The following is a 16,539-nucleotide window of genomic DNA, read 5'->3' as shown; positions in this document are numbered from 1 at the left end:
ACTCACAAGACTTGCACATGAATACCCCGTATTCATGAACCTCAGAAAAGATTGCTAAACTGGACATATAAAGCCATCTATAGGTCCAATGTAACCCCCACCAAAAACTCAATGGTATTTTTTCACAAAAATAAAAGAAAATCCTTAAATTTAATCTCAGATAATGCCCCCCCCCCAAAAAAAACAAACAATTCTGTTTGGTTTTTTGAGTCAGGATCATGCATTTAGCCTATGCTGAACTGGAACTCGCTCTGTTGTCCAGGACAGCCTCAAACTCACAAATCCTCTATCTCTGCTGGGACTGCAGACAGGCATCACAATGCCGAGCCCTGATCTTGGGGGACTCAAAACTGAAGCCTCACACTTTCCGATTTCAAAAAATACAACAAAGCTAAAACAGTCATATGAGTTTAGACAAATGGTCACACAACCAATACAAAGCTACAAGGATCAGAACAGTTAGGCACTAGTCTGAAGACAGACAGGCCAATGAGACAGAACAGAGATCACAAACTAAACTTGACACATATCACCCAATGACCCAATGACAAGGAGCAGAACCTTACAAAGGAGAAGATCACCCAGCACTTCCTGTGGTGGAAGCCCACAGGGGAAGGAGACCTAACCTCTCCCTAGCCCAGACACAAAAATTAAGTCAATTATAGTCAGGTCTGATGGCACACCAGTAACCCCTGCACTCATGAGAATAATGCGTTTGAGGCCAGACTGTGAAATGAGAAACAATCTCCAAAGGGTGGCTAAAATACACCCCTAAAGCCATAATATTCCTAAAAGAGAACATGGGTGAAGTTTTTGGCCTTTGTTGCTAACTGCGACAATAAAAACAGAAGCAACAAAAGCAAAAAGCAGGTACGTGAGATTACCACAACTCAGCTTCAACCCTTGAGGGAACAGTGAGCAGAGAATGCCTACAATTCAACAAAAGAATAAACAAACCAACATAAATCTACACGGAGCTGGGTCTGCTGGCACACCTGTAATTTCAGCACTAGGGATGCTCGGGCAGACTGAGAGTTGGAGGCCAGTCTGGGCTGCACAGACAGATCCACTTTCCCACCTCCACCCAATCCCTCTAAAACCACAACCAAAGTTGTACTGGACAGGGCCAGTGCTACGGTCCCAGTTTCTTAGAAAACTGAGCAGGGAGAGTCCCTTGGTCCCAAAAGTTCAACATGTAGTCTCCCTGCCCAGCCTGTGCAATATAACACTACAAAACACATTGGCAAACAACTCAAATGAACATTCCAGAGAAGACACACAGACAAGCAGGGAATGGAAAGGTGCCCAGTGCCGTCCATAGCCAGGGAAATTCAAATCAATAGTACAGTTTAGAGAGGATGGGATAAAACTGGAATACTCATGCATAAACAGTGAAATGTAAAACTGTCCTGTAGGCTCCACAGAAAGCAAAATGGTGCGCTCAAGAGGATAAGAACAGTCTTACCATCGGAATAAGAAGGTGGCCATTGCCAAATGGGTGCAGACTGTGAGTTTAACAATACGGAAAAGTACTGGGATCTCTGTGCAGCAGTGTGCATCCAGCTGGCCCTCTGTCCTGTATGCCTTGAAACAGTTAACTGGTTTAAAAAACAAAACCAAGAAAGAAAAACACCAGACAAAATGGGAGAAGTAACTCGTGTTTTGAAGTTTTGGACTTTAGTGATTGAGGGGGAAAATTCTGGTTTTCTGGGCTGGTGAAAGCTCAGCACTCCCAGGAGGAGGCGGACTGGAGAGAGGGCGTCTCAAGGTCCCTTCCAGACTCAGGATTTAATGCCTGTTTATTGAGAACCTCTTGGTGCGTGTGTTCTCTGTACTACATCGGAATGGAGTTTCCCGCGCGCCCTAAAAGCTTATGAGCTAAGGAGGCCGGAGAACAGGCAAGACATAAAAGCCTGTCAGAACACCACGACAGCCTTAATCAGACTGTCTTTGCTTTTCTCTGCTTATAAGTCACTGGCTTTAAATTTAATATAGTGTCACGTCTTTATTTTTCTTAAAGTTTTCTTAAAAGATCATATAAAGATTTTCTTCCATGGTAAGACTTTTATATTATATTTTTCTTAAAATGGAGTATGGTACATTTACCCTCCATCAGACAAGTGCGTATAACTCACCTTGCTTTATTAACAACACTGCTCGAGGCTTCTATGCCCCTAGCAATAAAAATGTGTTTTCAGACCCATCAAACCAATGAAATCTGAGTCTTCAGAGCACAAGATAATGAAAATCTCTAGGCCGGTGTCTTTTACTACTTTTAATCTGTTAACAGACCCCGAGTGTCTCAGACGAAAGGCATTCTGGCGTGAATCGCTGTCGTTAATAGCATTCCATACAGGTAAGTCTTGATTATTCCAATTTCTCACAAATTTGGACACTTTTACTGCCTGTAACATCTCTAGGGGAGAAAAAGGAAAGAGACCCATGCAATTGATTTTCTCCAAACATACACAGAAATGTAGTATGCGGCCCAGCAAGCCGATCTTACAAATGCTGGATGTGGAACCTGGGGTTTCCAGCCACAATGTCCTCTAACCCAGAGGACAAGCTATCACCAAAGACCCCTCTCCAAATGGACTGAGTGTTACAGAGGCCACCAGACTGAAGACAGGACTGTAGGGACGCTTTTTAAAGATGCAGCTGCAGGAAGAGCATTCTAGGACTGGAGTACAACTGGGTCATAGTGCACTTGCCCAGCATCTGCAAGGCCTTGGATCCATCCATAGCACTTGAAAAGTATCAAACAAAAATAAATGTCATCCCATCTCCCCCCTTCTTCCTCAAAAGAGAAGGCTACAGTTCCCATGTGGAAGATGTCTGCCCTATGAAAGGGAAAAGAAACACTCTTTTATGGTCTCCACAGCTGGGAGGATTGTACACAAACAGATCCTGAGTTCCCACCTTCTTCCTTTTGCCTCCCATATGATTCAGTTACCCTTTCTGTCTCTCTGTTCAGCCTAACATAAATGCCTTTAGGCTTTGCCATCCCTTGTTCTTCATCCTCCTTCCTTCCTTTTCTTGTGAGCTGTCCCTTGTCACACACTGCTGAGAGGTGCTTCTCTCTTGCTAACCTGGCTTCTGTCCTTTGACCTCTCCCTCCCAGTAAAAGTCCTCCCCTCCCCTTCAAGAATAGCATCTTTCTTAAGGACAAGTCAATTCCTTATTGCTTTTCAAGAAAGTTAGTCGCCTTTCGTTATGATATGCATGTGAAATGTCTCCCACAGGCTGGTGTGTTGAATCTTGGTCCCTAGCTGTTTGGAGCCCTTTGGGAAAGTTGTGGGAATTTTAGGACCTCGGTCCTAGCAAGAGTAAGGGAACCACTGGGAATATATAGTTGGTTTTGGCTCACAGTCTGATGAGACAGTCCGTTGTCGTGGAGAACTCACGGCAGAAAGAGTGACTGGTCACACACTGTATCCACAATCAGGAAGCTCACTCTCCCTTTCTATTCAGTTCAGGACTCCAGCACATGGATAATGTTGCCCACCTTCAGGGTGAAGTCTCCCCTCCGTAGCTGAAGTTTTTCTTAAAACATACTCATCGTCACCCAACGTGTCGCACAATGAGTCTAAATGCAGTCAAGTTTACCGTTAGGATTAATCATCACGGGAGCATGTCCTGAAAGGTCCTACCCGGCCTTCATCCCTGTCTCCTTTCCCTGCTTCCTCGGGTAGGCGAACAAACTCCTCTATCACCTGCTCCTGCCCTTGCTCAAGCATCCCGGGAAGGCCACTCACCCATGAGCTAAAACATAGGATTCCTCTGTTAGGGTACCCTCTCAATTTTGATAAAATTGACAAGAAAGCCAACTAACATGCCAGCTTTTTGAGAAACAGCATGTAGCTAACGAAAAGGGTGTGGACTAGGGAATTGTTTGAGAAAACCCAACATCGTGAATGGGTTTTTGTGGTCTGATGTACCAAGAACTTGACCTGCACAAGGCCTGGGTGCACAGGAGGTGTGAGGAAGAAAGGGAAATCTCCAGGAGGTCAGGGTGTACTGTTAGAAAGGAATATTGTCTAGCTAGTGGGATACTAGGGGATATAGGAGCCCAGAATGCCCCTCCCCCTGCCTTCTCTTGGTGGGGCTCCCTCTGTAAACTCCATCAATACTCATTGCCAGCTGGGGGTCAGCCAATCAAAAGCACCATCAAGAGGCTGGAAGTCAAGAGGAAAAGAGAAGCCAGGGTGTTTCTCTGTCTTCAAGGTGGTCTCTTTGGGGAGCAGGCAGTGACACCGGCTGTTGTGAAGCTATGTTACCTCCTGGCTTGCTCCTCCAGCCAGTGGGTGGCTGTTCTGACTTCCTGGCTGTCTCGCCATTCTAGGGCCTTCTAGCTTCTTCAACACCAAGTGAAACTGGCCTGAGGGGGACATCTCATATTCAAGCCATAACAGGTTGTTTCCCTATTATGTAGATGTGGCAGAAAGAGCTTGTAGAGGAGGGGATTGTGCAAACAGAGAGATGGGTAGGGACGTATGGATTGCCCAATCCATATGCATACTGATCAGTTTCCCTTTCTTTGTCTAGATTATCCAACCCCCTGCAATGGCAGGAGAAAAGGCGAACTCATTCCACCTCCAAACATGAAAGTCTTGTCTCTGCCAGACAGACTTGGACGCACTCTTGGGTCCCCTCTCTGGGGAGTCTGTTCTTTGTGCTTTGCTGTGTACACCTCTGCTTTCACAGAAACTTGGCTGTGTACCTAGGTCTTGTTTCTCCTGCCTTTTTAGTCTTTAAGCCAACATAGAAAAATGATCCATTCTTTCAATACTGGATAACCTCACCGTGGCAGCATCAATATTGCATGTGCTAATTTAAGATAAAAATAAAAAGAGAATGTGCCTGGTCTGCCAAATAATGTTACTCTTTTGCAAGCACATAATTGTAACACTGCACCGTTTCTTATGGAGGTATTATTGTGAAATACAGAGACTGTTTCCAGGCAATCAATACGAATGTAAGTCAGGACAGCCATTAGATGTGATTATATAATAATCCTAGATCTACAAACCCGTGATGAGAAACCAGAACATCAACCCATGGATCTACCTATTCATGTTTAAAGTTTTTCAGTTTTATTACTATTACTATTATTATTGTTATATTAATTGTATATGTATGAGCAAGATCACATGCTGTGGTGTGCATGTGGAGGTCAGAGGATAACTTACAGATGTTGGTTTCCTCCATCCAACAAGTAGGGCCTTGGACCAAGCTCAGGCCATTCACCATACATGACAGTAAGCACCTTTTACTAACTGAGACATCTCTCTGGTTCTCAAGACACATCTGACTCTAAGCCTTAAAATCCTCTCGGTCTAGCTTAATTTCTGTTGTGGTGATAAACACCACAACCAAAGGCAACTTGGAGAAGAAAGGGTTTCCTTTAGACTACAGGTTTCCAGCATCGAGGAAAACCAAGGCAGAAGCCTGAAGCAGAGAGCACGGAACAACGCTCTTTACTCAAGTAAAGGGGGAGGAGGGTCCAGGAGAGTGGCTGCCTCTGCTAGGGTGGAAAAGGGCAACTCCCAACTGAACAGGTACAGGACCTTAATAGGGCTTCTTAGGGGTGGAGTTTTTCCAGAGTGGAGATTTTCAGGGTGGAAATTGGTCGGATTTCAATCCCTGAGCTTGGAAAGCTCAGATTTCGGCTGGTTTCATGCTCAGGGATTCGTTAATTTCCCTTCTCAGGGACTGGTTGGTTGCTGACTTGGTCAGGGACAGAGTGTGTTTCCTTGTCTCTGGTTTCAGGGTCAAAGTATGTTTCTTTCTCTGATTATTTTTAACTTTTTGGCTCTGGTTTGAGGATCAGGGTGTGTTTCTTTGGCTGGTCCTTTTACCCTACAGGTGGAAGTCAACAATACATTTATATTTTATCATCTGAACCACATTTTACAAAATGTCTTCTTTCACTATTGTTTCTAGAAAATAAAGTTATATTAAAATTGTTTTAGTTTAAAGGGATTTGATGGTTGCATGTTTAAGGCATTGGACTTAAAGTGAAAGACCAGGATAAATGCAAACCCTTAGCAGGAAGAGTAGAGCCAAAAATCTAGGTTAGCCGGTTCAGTGACTTTGTTCCAGGAACTGGCTGACCACACAGTTAGATTATAATCTTGAGAACAATCTTGAGAAATGGGGAGTTACCCCCTTGTGATTATCACTGGTATTTTTGGAATCTTCCAATGACACCCTCCCTACCCACTTTGGATTGTGGTTTCTTCCCTTAAATAACCCTTCTCCCAGCTACCCAGGGTCGAACTCCTCTACCCCTGCATGGGATATGAGTCTTTGACCCAGCATGCTGGTTTCTGTCAAAAAACCTTGTGTGATTACAGCAAGGACAGTCTTTCGTGAGTTCCTGGGGGGGGGGGGTGTCATGTTATCCCGAGACTTGAATGAGAGTCTCCCAACTCCGGGGATCTTTCAAAAGATGCTCTAGTTTAAATACAGAATAGCATCTAAATCTGACTTATTTTGAAAAATTCTTAATTTTCATTCAAATGTCTGGCTATACCTTCCAAAGTAAGGCAGTATTCAGAGACAGCTGTTCTGACCAGATACTTTAAGGAAATTTCAGATTATCTACATTTGAAAAAGCCCATATTTTTAAGATTTATTTTTGTTTATGTATATGCATGTGTGTCTCTGTGTGTACACGTAAATGCAATGCTCATGGAAGTCAGAGATGTCAGATTCCCATGAGGAGGATTTGCAGGTAGTTGTGAGCCACAGATGTGGGGGCTAGTCTCGAACTCAGGTTTTCTGAAGGAGCAGTAAGCACTCTTAACGGATGACCCATCTCTCCAGTCTTGGGCATTCTTCATTTATGACTTAAATCTGACCACAAGTACTCTTTGCACAATGTCTTAGTCACTGTTCTGTTGCCACAAAGAGACATCAGGACCAGGACAACTCTTACAAAAGAAAGCCTTTAATAGAGAGCTTGCTTATCCTTGCAGAGGTTCAGCCCATTCTCATCATTGTGCAGGGCATGCTGGCACACATGGCGCTGGAGCGGTAGCTGAGAGCTACATCCTGATCCACAGGTCAAGAGAGAGAAAGACTGGACCCGGCATGGGGTTTTGAAACCTCAAAGTCCACCCCCAGGACACATTTTCTCCAACAAGGCCACGTCTTCTAATCTTACTCAATAGTGCTACTCCCTAGTGACTAAGAATTCAAACACATGAGCCTATGGGGACCATTTTTATTCAAACCACCACATACATTTTTATTTGTAGTGTTAATAAGTTCAATGGCATACGATATTGAAACTACTAATAGAGAGAAAGGCAGAGAAAGAGAGAGAAACAGAGGGAGAATTGTTTTAGACAATTGGTTCCACTCTGGGGGCCCAAATTTCTTCCACCTTCAAGACAGGCATCAAAGTGACTGTGCTTCCCACCACAGCCTCTTAATGAAATCATTTATTTAATAATAAGTATTAAGTCATTCCAATCAAACACAGCCAGGAGACCATTCTACAGTGGAATGAACATGGCTCCAGGCTGAGATTTCTTCACCCTGAACACCTCAGTTAGATATTCACTCAATTCCACAAATCTCTAGAGAAGCAATAACCCAGAAGCACAGGGCAATCCAGGGAGGCACTGGCTGATTTGCTATGGTAGATCTTTTTTGTTTTAATAGTGGTAGGGATTAAAACAAACACCTTATATCTGTTATGTAAGTGCTCTACCACTGAGTTATATCCCTGCTGTGGGACAATGGTCTTGTAACCTGTAAAGATTTGTGACTTGTACTGGCTTAATAAAATGCTGACTGGCCAATAGCCAGGCAGGAAGTATAGGTGGAGTGTCGGGGACCAGCCTCAATAAAAATGCCTCTTGCCAGGGTAGAGGCATGGGGATTTAGGAATATAGTAAAGAATATGAAGATGCAAATAAAAATAATAACATGGAGAAACATATAAAATAGTATCGGGAGAGAATTCCAGTGAGTTCTGAAAATTCACCCATGTTTAATTTCTGACTGCTTAAAATACCCCTAGCCTGAAAAGGTAGGAGTAAGAGAAAAGACTGCATTAACATGATACAAGGAAATAAACATACCAACTGAAGATCGCAGGCTACATTCATAGTTAAACATTCTGTTGTTGGGACAAAACAAGTCACACTCACACCCTAGGCTAAAACGTTCTATAGGCAAATCACTCCCTGGGTAGAATCCCAAGTTATCTCCATAAAGGGAGTTGGAACTTAGCTGGATCCTTAGACTCTTGTTTGAGGTAGGAACAGATCTTCTCTATTCCTGGAGCACAAGGGTTGGCTATTAGCCACATCTGTTGATAATAATCTTGAGAGAGCAAAACTCTCTGATCTGCATCTAGGTGGGACATTGTTTGAGGTAGAACCACAATAATCTTGAAGGAACTAAAAGTAAATTCCAACTCTCCGACCTTTGGTCAACATGGAAACAGGCTCACATTTCTGGGCCTCCACAGTGGGGCAACTATTGCAGAATTCTTGAAAGAGGAAAGGCTCAGTCTGCAGTCGTCACCCAGATGCAGAGGAAGCAAGATGAGAATGCCTCACTGATAAAGGTACCAAGCTACATGGCTAACAGAGAGAATAATTACGGGTTAATGTAAGATGTAAGAATTAGTTAATAAGAAAGCCTAATCTAATAATAGGCCAACCAGTTTATAATTAACATAGGCCTCTGTGTATTTCTTTGGGACTGTATGGCTGTGGAACCGGGTGGGACAAAAACCCCTGTTAGCATATCCCCACTGAGGAAATGCTACCACCTATTAATTAAGCATAAATGTGCATCATTTTCCCATGACTATCAATACTGTGATCTACATTCAGTCCACATTTGCTGAATGTCACTAAGAAAGATTGACAGTGGGAGACCATGAGACAATATGAAGAGCGTAGTATATTGCGCTGAGATCCAGCGAGTCTTTGGCTGGTGTTAAAGGTCTACAGATTTCTCTACTTCCATTCACCCTCCTCAGGCAGTAGTCACTGTCCAAATTTAAAGTAAAGCACAGAGGAATAGATGTATATAAATAAATCAGACTTTGTTTTGGTTAGTATTTTTTCCCCAGTCATGTTTACACTATGTAGAATTGGCTGGTCTTATGTAAAGCAGGCTGCCTCTACCCCTGAGTGTCAGGATTAAAGGTGAGCACCACCATGCCTGGCCCCAATCCTTAATGCAAAAAAAAAAAATTGTGCTATAGTTTTCAAAGAAATGCAAATAAAAATGATAATCTGCGGACTTAAAGTAGCTATGTAGGGTGCTGGCTCCAGGGGATCTGATGCCCAGTTCTGACCTCTGTACATGTACAAGTGCACAGATATACATATAAGCAAACTTGCATACACATAAAAAATAAAGTGTCAGAGGCCATAGTAATATACAGCAGGTGTCAACTAGCGTTCAAATGTCAAACCACCAGAGAAATGATTCTCTGATGGAGGAGAATCCCAACCAGGAAGGGCCTATGGGACCACTGACTCTGGAAACTGTAGCTCCTGTCTGTAATTTCATATTTGCTAAAGCAGCTATGTGTAAATGGAGGCTATTTGTCCCTCCCAGTCCTGTAGTTGCTTTTAAATTAAACACTCAGAGGCTTAATATTAATTATAAATGTTTGACCAATATCTCAGGCTTATTACTAGCTAGTTCTTACATTTAAATCAACCTATTTCTATTAATCTGTGTATTACTACATGGCCCGTGACTTACCTATGCTCTGGCTTCTTGCTCCTTCGGAGGCTGCGGGTGCCTTTCCCGCCATGCCCTTCTTTTCATGTCTCTCTGCTTGAATTTCCTGCCTGACTCTATCCTGCCTTGACATAAGTCAAAGAAGCTTTATTCATCAGCCAATAACCACGACACATATTCACAGAGTACAAAAGGACACCCCACATCAGCTATGGTGTCTTCCAACACCTGCACTGTAGTATGTAATTTCATATGTAATTACATATGTATATGTAATCTCATGATTGCATCTCAGTCTTATGGGCACATATACCCATGGATGGTCAGGAAGATGACTTCTCATTAAATTGTATAATTTTAATATATAGAAAATATTCTAGGATATGCTTCATACCTAGATCTATCATTCCATGAGGACTGGAACACTCAAAAGCCTGCTTTGTTCCTTCTACTCAAACTACACAACAATTAGCTCATTTTCATCTCAGGGCAAGTTTAAATTAGACTAAATGTTTCTGTAAATTGATCATAAGTTAAAAACTCCACAGTTATACACAAGATCAGAGTCACAGATGTCTAACCAAGGTTATTAACACAAAGCATCCTAAAATGTCATGCCAATTTTTCTAACTAAACTTGGTTGACAGCACAGGCCAGCGACCACTCCCTACTAAATTCCTTAGCAATTAACACTCTATATAAACTTCTTCTGATCTCCGTTTATGATACCAAACTCAAGCTAACTGTTTATTGTTAAGTTTTTCCAAATAAAAATTAATCAGTTAACCAAATCCAGAGAAAACAGTCTTATGTTCAGTTACTGTGGGTAAAGTTTCGCAATTAGCTAGGGCTATAAGGATAGTCTGGCCTTTCAGTCAAAGTTACAAGGTGTCTCCTCCACCCCATTTTTTGTGTTCTGACGCAACACAAACAGGGTAAGAGAATATATTTTTAGAATTGGAGTGTTTTCCATGAGATTGCCCAGGAAAAGTGGCAAGCACCATGTCCTTGCCTATGCTTTGCATAGTAAATGGCTCAGCTCCTTATCACTTCCCAAGGAATGTGCTACAACCAATAAAATATAACTCTTGTAACTTTTTTCTTATTGCCTCAAGCCTCCTGTAAAAATTATATTTAAGCCAAGTGAACAAAGAAGCAGGAGAGAATTGGAACAAAGGAGAACTAGAAAGAATTAGAACTTAGAAGAAAATTAGAGGACAGAAAAATAAAGAACATGACCCAAACAACACATGTGTGATTTTATTCTGTACACCTCAGATAGAAAAACATTAAGTTCAGTTTCACTATGCTGTGGAGCTTTTCTTCGAACCCTGGATGTAGCCTTGAGAACTGGTCTCTAAGTCTACTAATAATAAATCTTTTTTTAAGTAGGCACATAGGTATTTTTAATCAGTATTATTTATCAAATAAAATGTAGTAACTACATGTTTAAAAGTCAGAATTTGTTGGTTTTGCTTGAGACAGAGATCGATCTCACTATGTATTCTAGGCTGGCAACCAACTTGACATCTTTCTGCCACAATCTCTGGAGTGCTATGATTAAAGCTATGAACCACCACATCTGTCTCAAAAGCAGAACACTTTGACAAACTACCAGGTTTTCATAAGGCTTAGTTATTGTCTTACTTTGGGTTTTACTGCCGTGAAGAGACATCATGACCATGGCAATGCTTACAGGAAAACATTCAACTGGGGCTGGCTTACAGTTCCGAGGTTTTATCCATTATCATCACAGCCGGAAGCTGGCAGTGTGCAGACAGACATCATGCTGGAGAAGGAGCTGAGGGGTCTACATCTGAATCCACAGGCAGCAGGAAGTAAAAGCGACACACTTGCCAGGCTTGAGCTTCCGAGACCTCAGAACCCATCCCCTGGCTCCCCTGGCGACACACTTTCTCCAGCAAAGCTACACCTACTCCAACAAGGCCACACCTCCAAACAGTGCCCCTCCCTATGGGGGCCATTTTTACCCAAACTACCACAGCTGAGGTTGGCCTTGCTTTTCAGCTAAACAGAAGCTAGACTTGATGTAGCCAATTGGCCTCAGGGTGCGACCCAGCTAAGACAGCCCAGTCGGAACGTACATCAGGAAAGGCCAAGGTGGCCATGTCCTCACTCGAGCAGCCTTCAGACAATGACAATGTCCAAACTGCTGCTGCCATGTGGGGATCCGGAAGCAAGTTATGAACGCAACCAGTGCAAGTTAGGAAGGTAGGCTCCCAGGGAAGGCTGGTGTCCTTGCCTGCAGCCTTTCCAGTTTCCTTAACTAATACATTTATTTATTTATTTTATAGCTTAATGTTTTATCCGGTTTGCATTCAATATTCTATTTATTATAAGTAACAAAATCTTAACTGGTTTAAAACCTGGACCTTGCTCTCACAACTGACTATACCCACAAGAACCTTGTTCATGCCTTGAGGGGCTGCTAGGGAAACTGAGAGGAGGTGGTGTTGAATGGGTAAGAGCTGAAGCTTTTATTTGAACCCACTTTCTTAAAAATGTAATTTGCTCTAGATTGAAATGTATCCCAAATGCAAAAGCACTTCTCCCCAGCACATTTTAGAGCAGGTTTGTTATTTGGGGTGTCACCAACTATCCTTGGGTCACATTTCACTTCCCAATAACTCCTGAAAATTTCTGCTTCCGTCAAAGACTTGCAGCCTCAAGAAACTATGGTTTTCATTCAAAGAAGCAGCAGCAGAAAAGAATGATTCCTCCTCTGGCTGCCTTTTATACTTCTGGACAAAACAGTTCCCATTCCTGATCAACTATAACTTTCTTTTGAGTGTCTCATGTAGTACAGGCTGGCTCAAACTCACTACATAGCTGAGGATGACACAGAACTTTGGTTTCTCTTGTCTCTCCCTCACATAGGTTTATGTGGCGCTGGGAATCGAACCCAGAACCTTGCGCATAGCACCATATCCACTGAGTTATATCCCCAGCCTTACCTTTACATTTCTTGTACTTGAACTGAGCCTCATTTCTCAGGCATTTACAATGCCTTCAACCTTTTACCTGGCTCTATGGAGGCCAAGGTCTTATCCTCATGGGGACAATTCCACTGAGCAACTGTTATTGGCATTGACTTTAACTTTTGGTTATTATATGACAATTTCAAAGCCAAGGAAGGCTGCGTGACTCATGATCTGGCTATTAGATTAGAGCCCCATATTGCTGGAGGGCTGCACTTCTAAAAATAGTGAAACCTAATAAGCTTGACTAGATAAAAGGAAAGTCGAATCCTCAATCTCGAGCAGAGAATCCTTTTCCTGGTTCAACAAAAGCACACTTGCCCGGAGTAGTTCATCACTGGGACAGCACATCTTAGAGGAAGGGTCTTCTGGCTTCTGGTGCTTGGGGCCCTTCGTTTCAGAGTTTGTAGTCTGTGGTCACTTCAGCGCCATTGTTTCTACGCCTGTGGGGAAGCAGACGTGTGGAGAAGAAACCTACTCACCTCGTGTGGAAACAATGTGAGAGGCAGGCCCTGGAGAAGGTGGTCCATGCAGTCAATCCAGACGTGGGCCACCGCTGATGGGATAGCAGTCCTCATGACACAGGCCCTTCCCAGAGTCCCATCCTCCACCGCATTGAAAATGAGACGGGGCTACCTTCCCAAGCTAAGTAAGAACACACAGGCTTCATTGCCCTCTTGACTTTATTTTCAGGGCCTATGCAATAGAAATCTCCTAATTGCTGGTACAGGCTTCCAATGTACTATTACACACCTCAGCTTACATTCGTGAGTGTTGTAACGGGAAGGAGGTAAACACTGACAGTATATCACTTTGCCTCCTTAGATTTTATTTTCTTTCTGTGGAACCTGTCACTTATTCAGTGAAGAAAAGGAAATTTATTCTTAAAAGTATGTCTCTATAAATAACTTGCTTGTCCCAAAGGGCCAAGTAGTAAGCTGACATCAGGGAAGTCTGGGACCCGGGCATCATGAGTCTGCCAGGCAGGGTGGCAAGCACCTTTTGTCAGCGACCCATTTCACCCATCTATAAATTTCATATTCTTCCCCACGTCAGGTCCGAGACTAGTTAACAAACAGGGCTAATTTCTGTTAGCCTAGAGAACCTCTCTGTGGGTAAACTTTCTCTAATATGCTTAGTTCCCTATATTCTTAGGATATCTGATTTTTATCTCTGGGATTTTGAATCCACATCAAATTAATGTGTCCTTTAGCTTTAAAATGTTTGCAGCAAATCTTTGCCCACTGTCGGCCCCCCTCCCTCTCCAACATCTCTTTGATCTAGACTTTCTATCCACTCTGGAATAATCCAGGGATAATTAGAATTTCTTACCTGTTCTGCCCAAAAGGAGACAATTTATCACAAACTGTCAGGGATCCCAGTTTTAAATTACCAGGAGCCCAATAAGAGAACTAAGGAATCTCCTTTCCAATTAAAGTGATTGATTTCTTAGCAGCTGAGTAGCATGGCTCTTTTTAATTATGTTCACTCCGATCAAATGTGAGAAACTTCATTTTATTTTTTTTCCCCCAGGAACAAGATACGACAACTATTAATCCCAGTGGTAAGAGGCCAGATCCTGCAACGCCTGTGGCAGAAGTGGCCATGGTATCCGTCAGTGGGGCTTGTCTGTTTTTATGGTTTCAGTGGCTATTTCAGCACTAAAGAGGGGAAGAAGAATCACTCCCTCAGAGAGCTCACCCAGGAACATGCCAAGTCGTCCAGACCCAGGGGCCACGACCATGACAAGATGTTGGGTATGTCTCCCAGAGAACAGGTGTGGGAGTGCCCTCTGTGTGCTATGATTACCATTAATGAATAAAGAACCTGCTTTGGCCTGTTGATAGGGCAGAACTTAGGTAGGTGGGGAGGACTAGACTGAATTCTGGGAGGAAGAAGGGCAGAGTCGGGGGAACACCATGAAGCCACGGCAGGAGATAGATGTGCTAAAACTTTGCTGGTAGGCCACAACCTCGTGGTGGTAGACAGATTAATAGAGATGGGTTAACTTAAGATGTAAAAGTTAGCCAATAAGAAGCTAGAGCTAATGGGCCAAGCAGTGTTTTAATTAATATAGTTTCTGTGTGGTTATTTTGGTTCTGGGCAGCCGGGATGAACAAGCAGCCTCTCCTCCTACAGACAGGAATCTAGCAGGGGAATGAGGAGTTGGGAACAGATCTCAATTCTTTCTTGTGCAAAGAACAGAGCCACAGTATTGGAGACAACCCAGTGTGTAGGGTATACAGGTGTTAAAAAGTTTGGGGTCACAAAGACAGAGACCACCGCTGCAACTGAAGTAGCTGGATCAAGCATAAGGTAACAGCTACCAAGAGGGTGTGTGCAAAGCGCAAGCACACAGAGAATGTGCCCTTGGTCTTTAGCTTGTAACTCTTTCCTAAAGATGTATTTTTATTTTATGTGCATTGGTGTCTTCCCTGCATGTATATGAGCTGCCATGTGGGTGCTGAAAATTGAACCCAGATCCTCTAGAAGAGCAGTCAGTGCTCTAATGGGTTGAACCATTTCTCCAGCCTGGTATGATTTAAACTCAGGCAGTGACTGTGTCTTTTCCTCATTGACTAGAGTTGAACCTCATTCAGCCTTATTCAGTTGGCCAGTCTGTAAAGAATGGGTGGGTATACAGGAAGTGGAAGAGGAGGGGCCAGCCACTTTAAGCTGAGAATATAGCTGGGCTTTTGTGTAAACAAAGGTTTTGCTGGGTTGCAGTGGGCAAATAAAACATTTGCATAAAATCTGCAGAGGTGGGGGACATGAAAATATTTTAATTTCTTGTCATTGTCACAGATTTTATAGCACTTGATGGAAAAGACTCATTTAATGTTGTTTAAATGGAATACACAAAGGTTTCTCCCCACTGTGATGACAGCAGGACATGTCATGTGTCATAAAGAACTTTGAGAGGAAAGAAAAATAAACTTCAGAAGCAGTTTAGAAAATGCCACAAGCCAGGCAGTGGTGGCACATGCCTTTAATCCCAGCACTTGGGAGGCAGAGGCAGGCGAATCTCTGTGAGTTCGAGGCCAGCCTGGTCTACAAGAGCTAGTTCCAAGACAGGCCCCAAAAACTACAGAGAAACCCTGTCTCGAAAATAAATTTAAAACAAAAAAAAGAAAAGAAAGAAAAAAGAAAATGCCACAGAACACGAGTGAGTCTTTCAGCAAGGCTCGTGGGGGCCCCTAAGTCTCCCCTGTTGCCATGTTCCTAACCTTCAGTGGCAGGCCAGTGGGTTCTCCTCCCAAAGTCCCAGAGCTGTTGCATCCCAGCATCTCCTCCTACCTCCCTCCATGTGATCAGCAGACTGGCATCAGCTCATCTCTCGTGGCATACAAAGGTCACATTTTATGCTCTGGTTATTTCTATGATCTGTGCGCCAAAGTCTACCATGGCCAGACAACTGGCTTTCTCCAAAAGCTTTCAAATAGTAAAGATAATTCTAGAAACTTCTCAGAGTTTTAAATTCCCCCACTCTACCATAGGATCCTAGTCAAACCGTTAGTAGAAAATGAATTGTACTGTACACTAAACTTTTGATATTTTATAAAATCCATAGGCTGAGACGGCATTCTGCCTGTACTACCTGACGCTGTTTGCAATACTAAGAAACCACGCATTACGCTCTGCGCTCATTAGGCAGTCTAAACATGTGCATGCAAGACAGAAAAGCAGCCACCTCGTCATCACAAAGAGGAGAAATAAAATGGTCACCTCCATGACAACAAAGAAAATAACAGGAAGTAAGGAGGCAGCAGAAGTCATGAAGAAAGTCTGGTCTTACTGAGTTGGGCAGGAACTCGAAGCT

General features: G+C 43.0%; 2 long non-coding RNA genes across 3 annotated transcripts in view; one reads left to right on the top strand and one right to left on the bottom strand.

The window, feature by feature from the left end:
- The window catches only part of LOC125397467 (uncharacterized), an 82,567-nt gene extending 70,883 nt beyond the window's left edge, over positions 1-11,684 (bottom strand). The window contains exon 1 of one of the 2 annotated variants that reach the window (XR_015003228.2): positions 11,368-11,684. This is a non-coding gene — a long non-coding RNA (uncharacterized LOC125397467). The remainder of the gene's footprint in view (positions 1-11,367) is intronic. The other variant, XR_015003226.2, reaches the window with a different exon arrangement.
- A 129-nt stretch (positions 11,685-11,813) lies between these two features.
- On the top strand, positions 11,814-14,561 carry LOC146893597 (uncharacterized). Its single transcript, XR_015003229.2, has 2 exons — positions 11,814-11,952; positions 14,253-14,561. It is a non-coding gene; the product is annotated as an uncharacterized LOC146893597 (long non-coding RNA).
- The last annotated feature ends 1,978 nt before the right edge of the window (positions 14,562-16,539 follow it).

Source organism: Myodes glareolus, chromosome 7, assembly GCF_982192425.1.
Source record: "Myodes glareolus chromosome 7, mMyoGla1.1, whole genome shotgun sequence".
NCBI classification, from domain to species: Eukaryota; Metazoa; Chordata; class Mammalia; order Rodentia; family Cricetidae; genus Myodes; species Myodes glareolus.
This window is presented reverse-complemented; position numbering and strand designations above follow the sequence as displayed.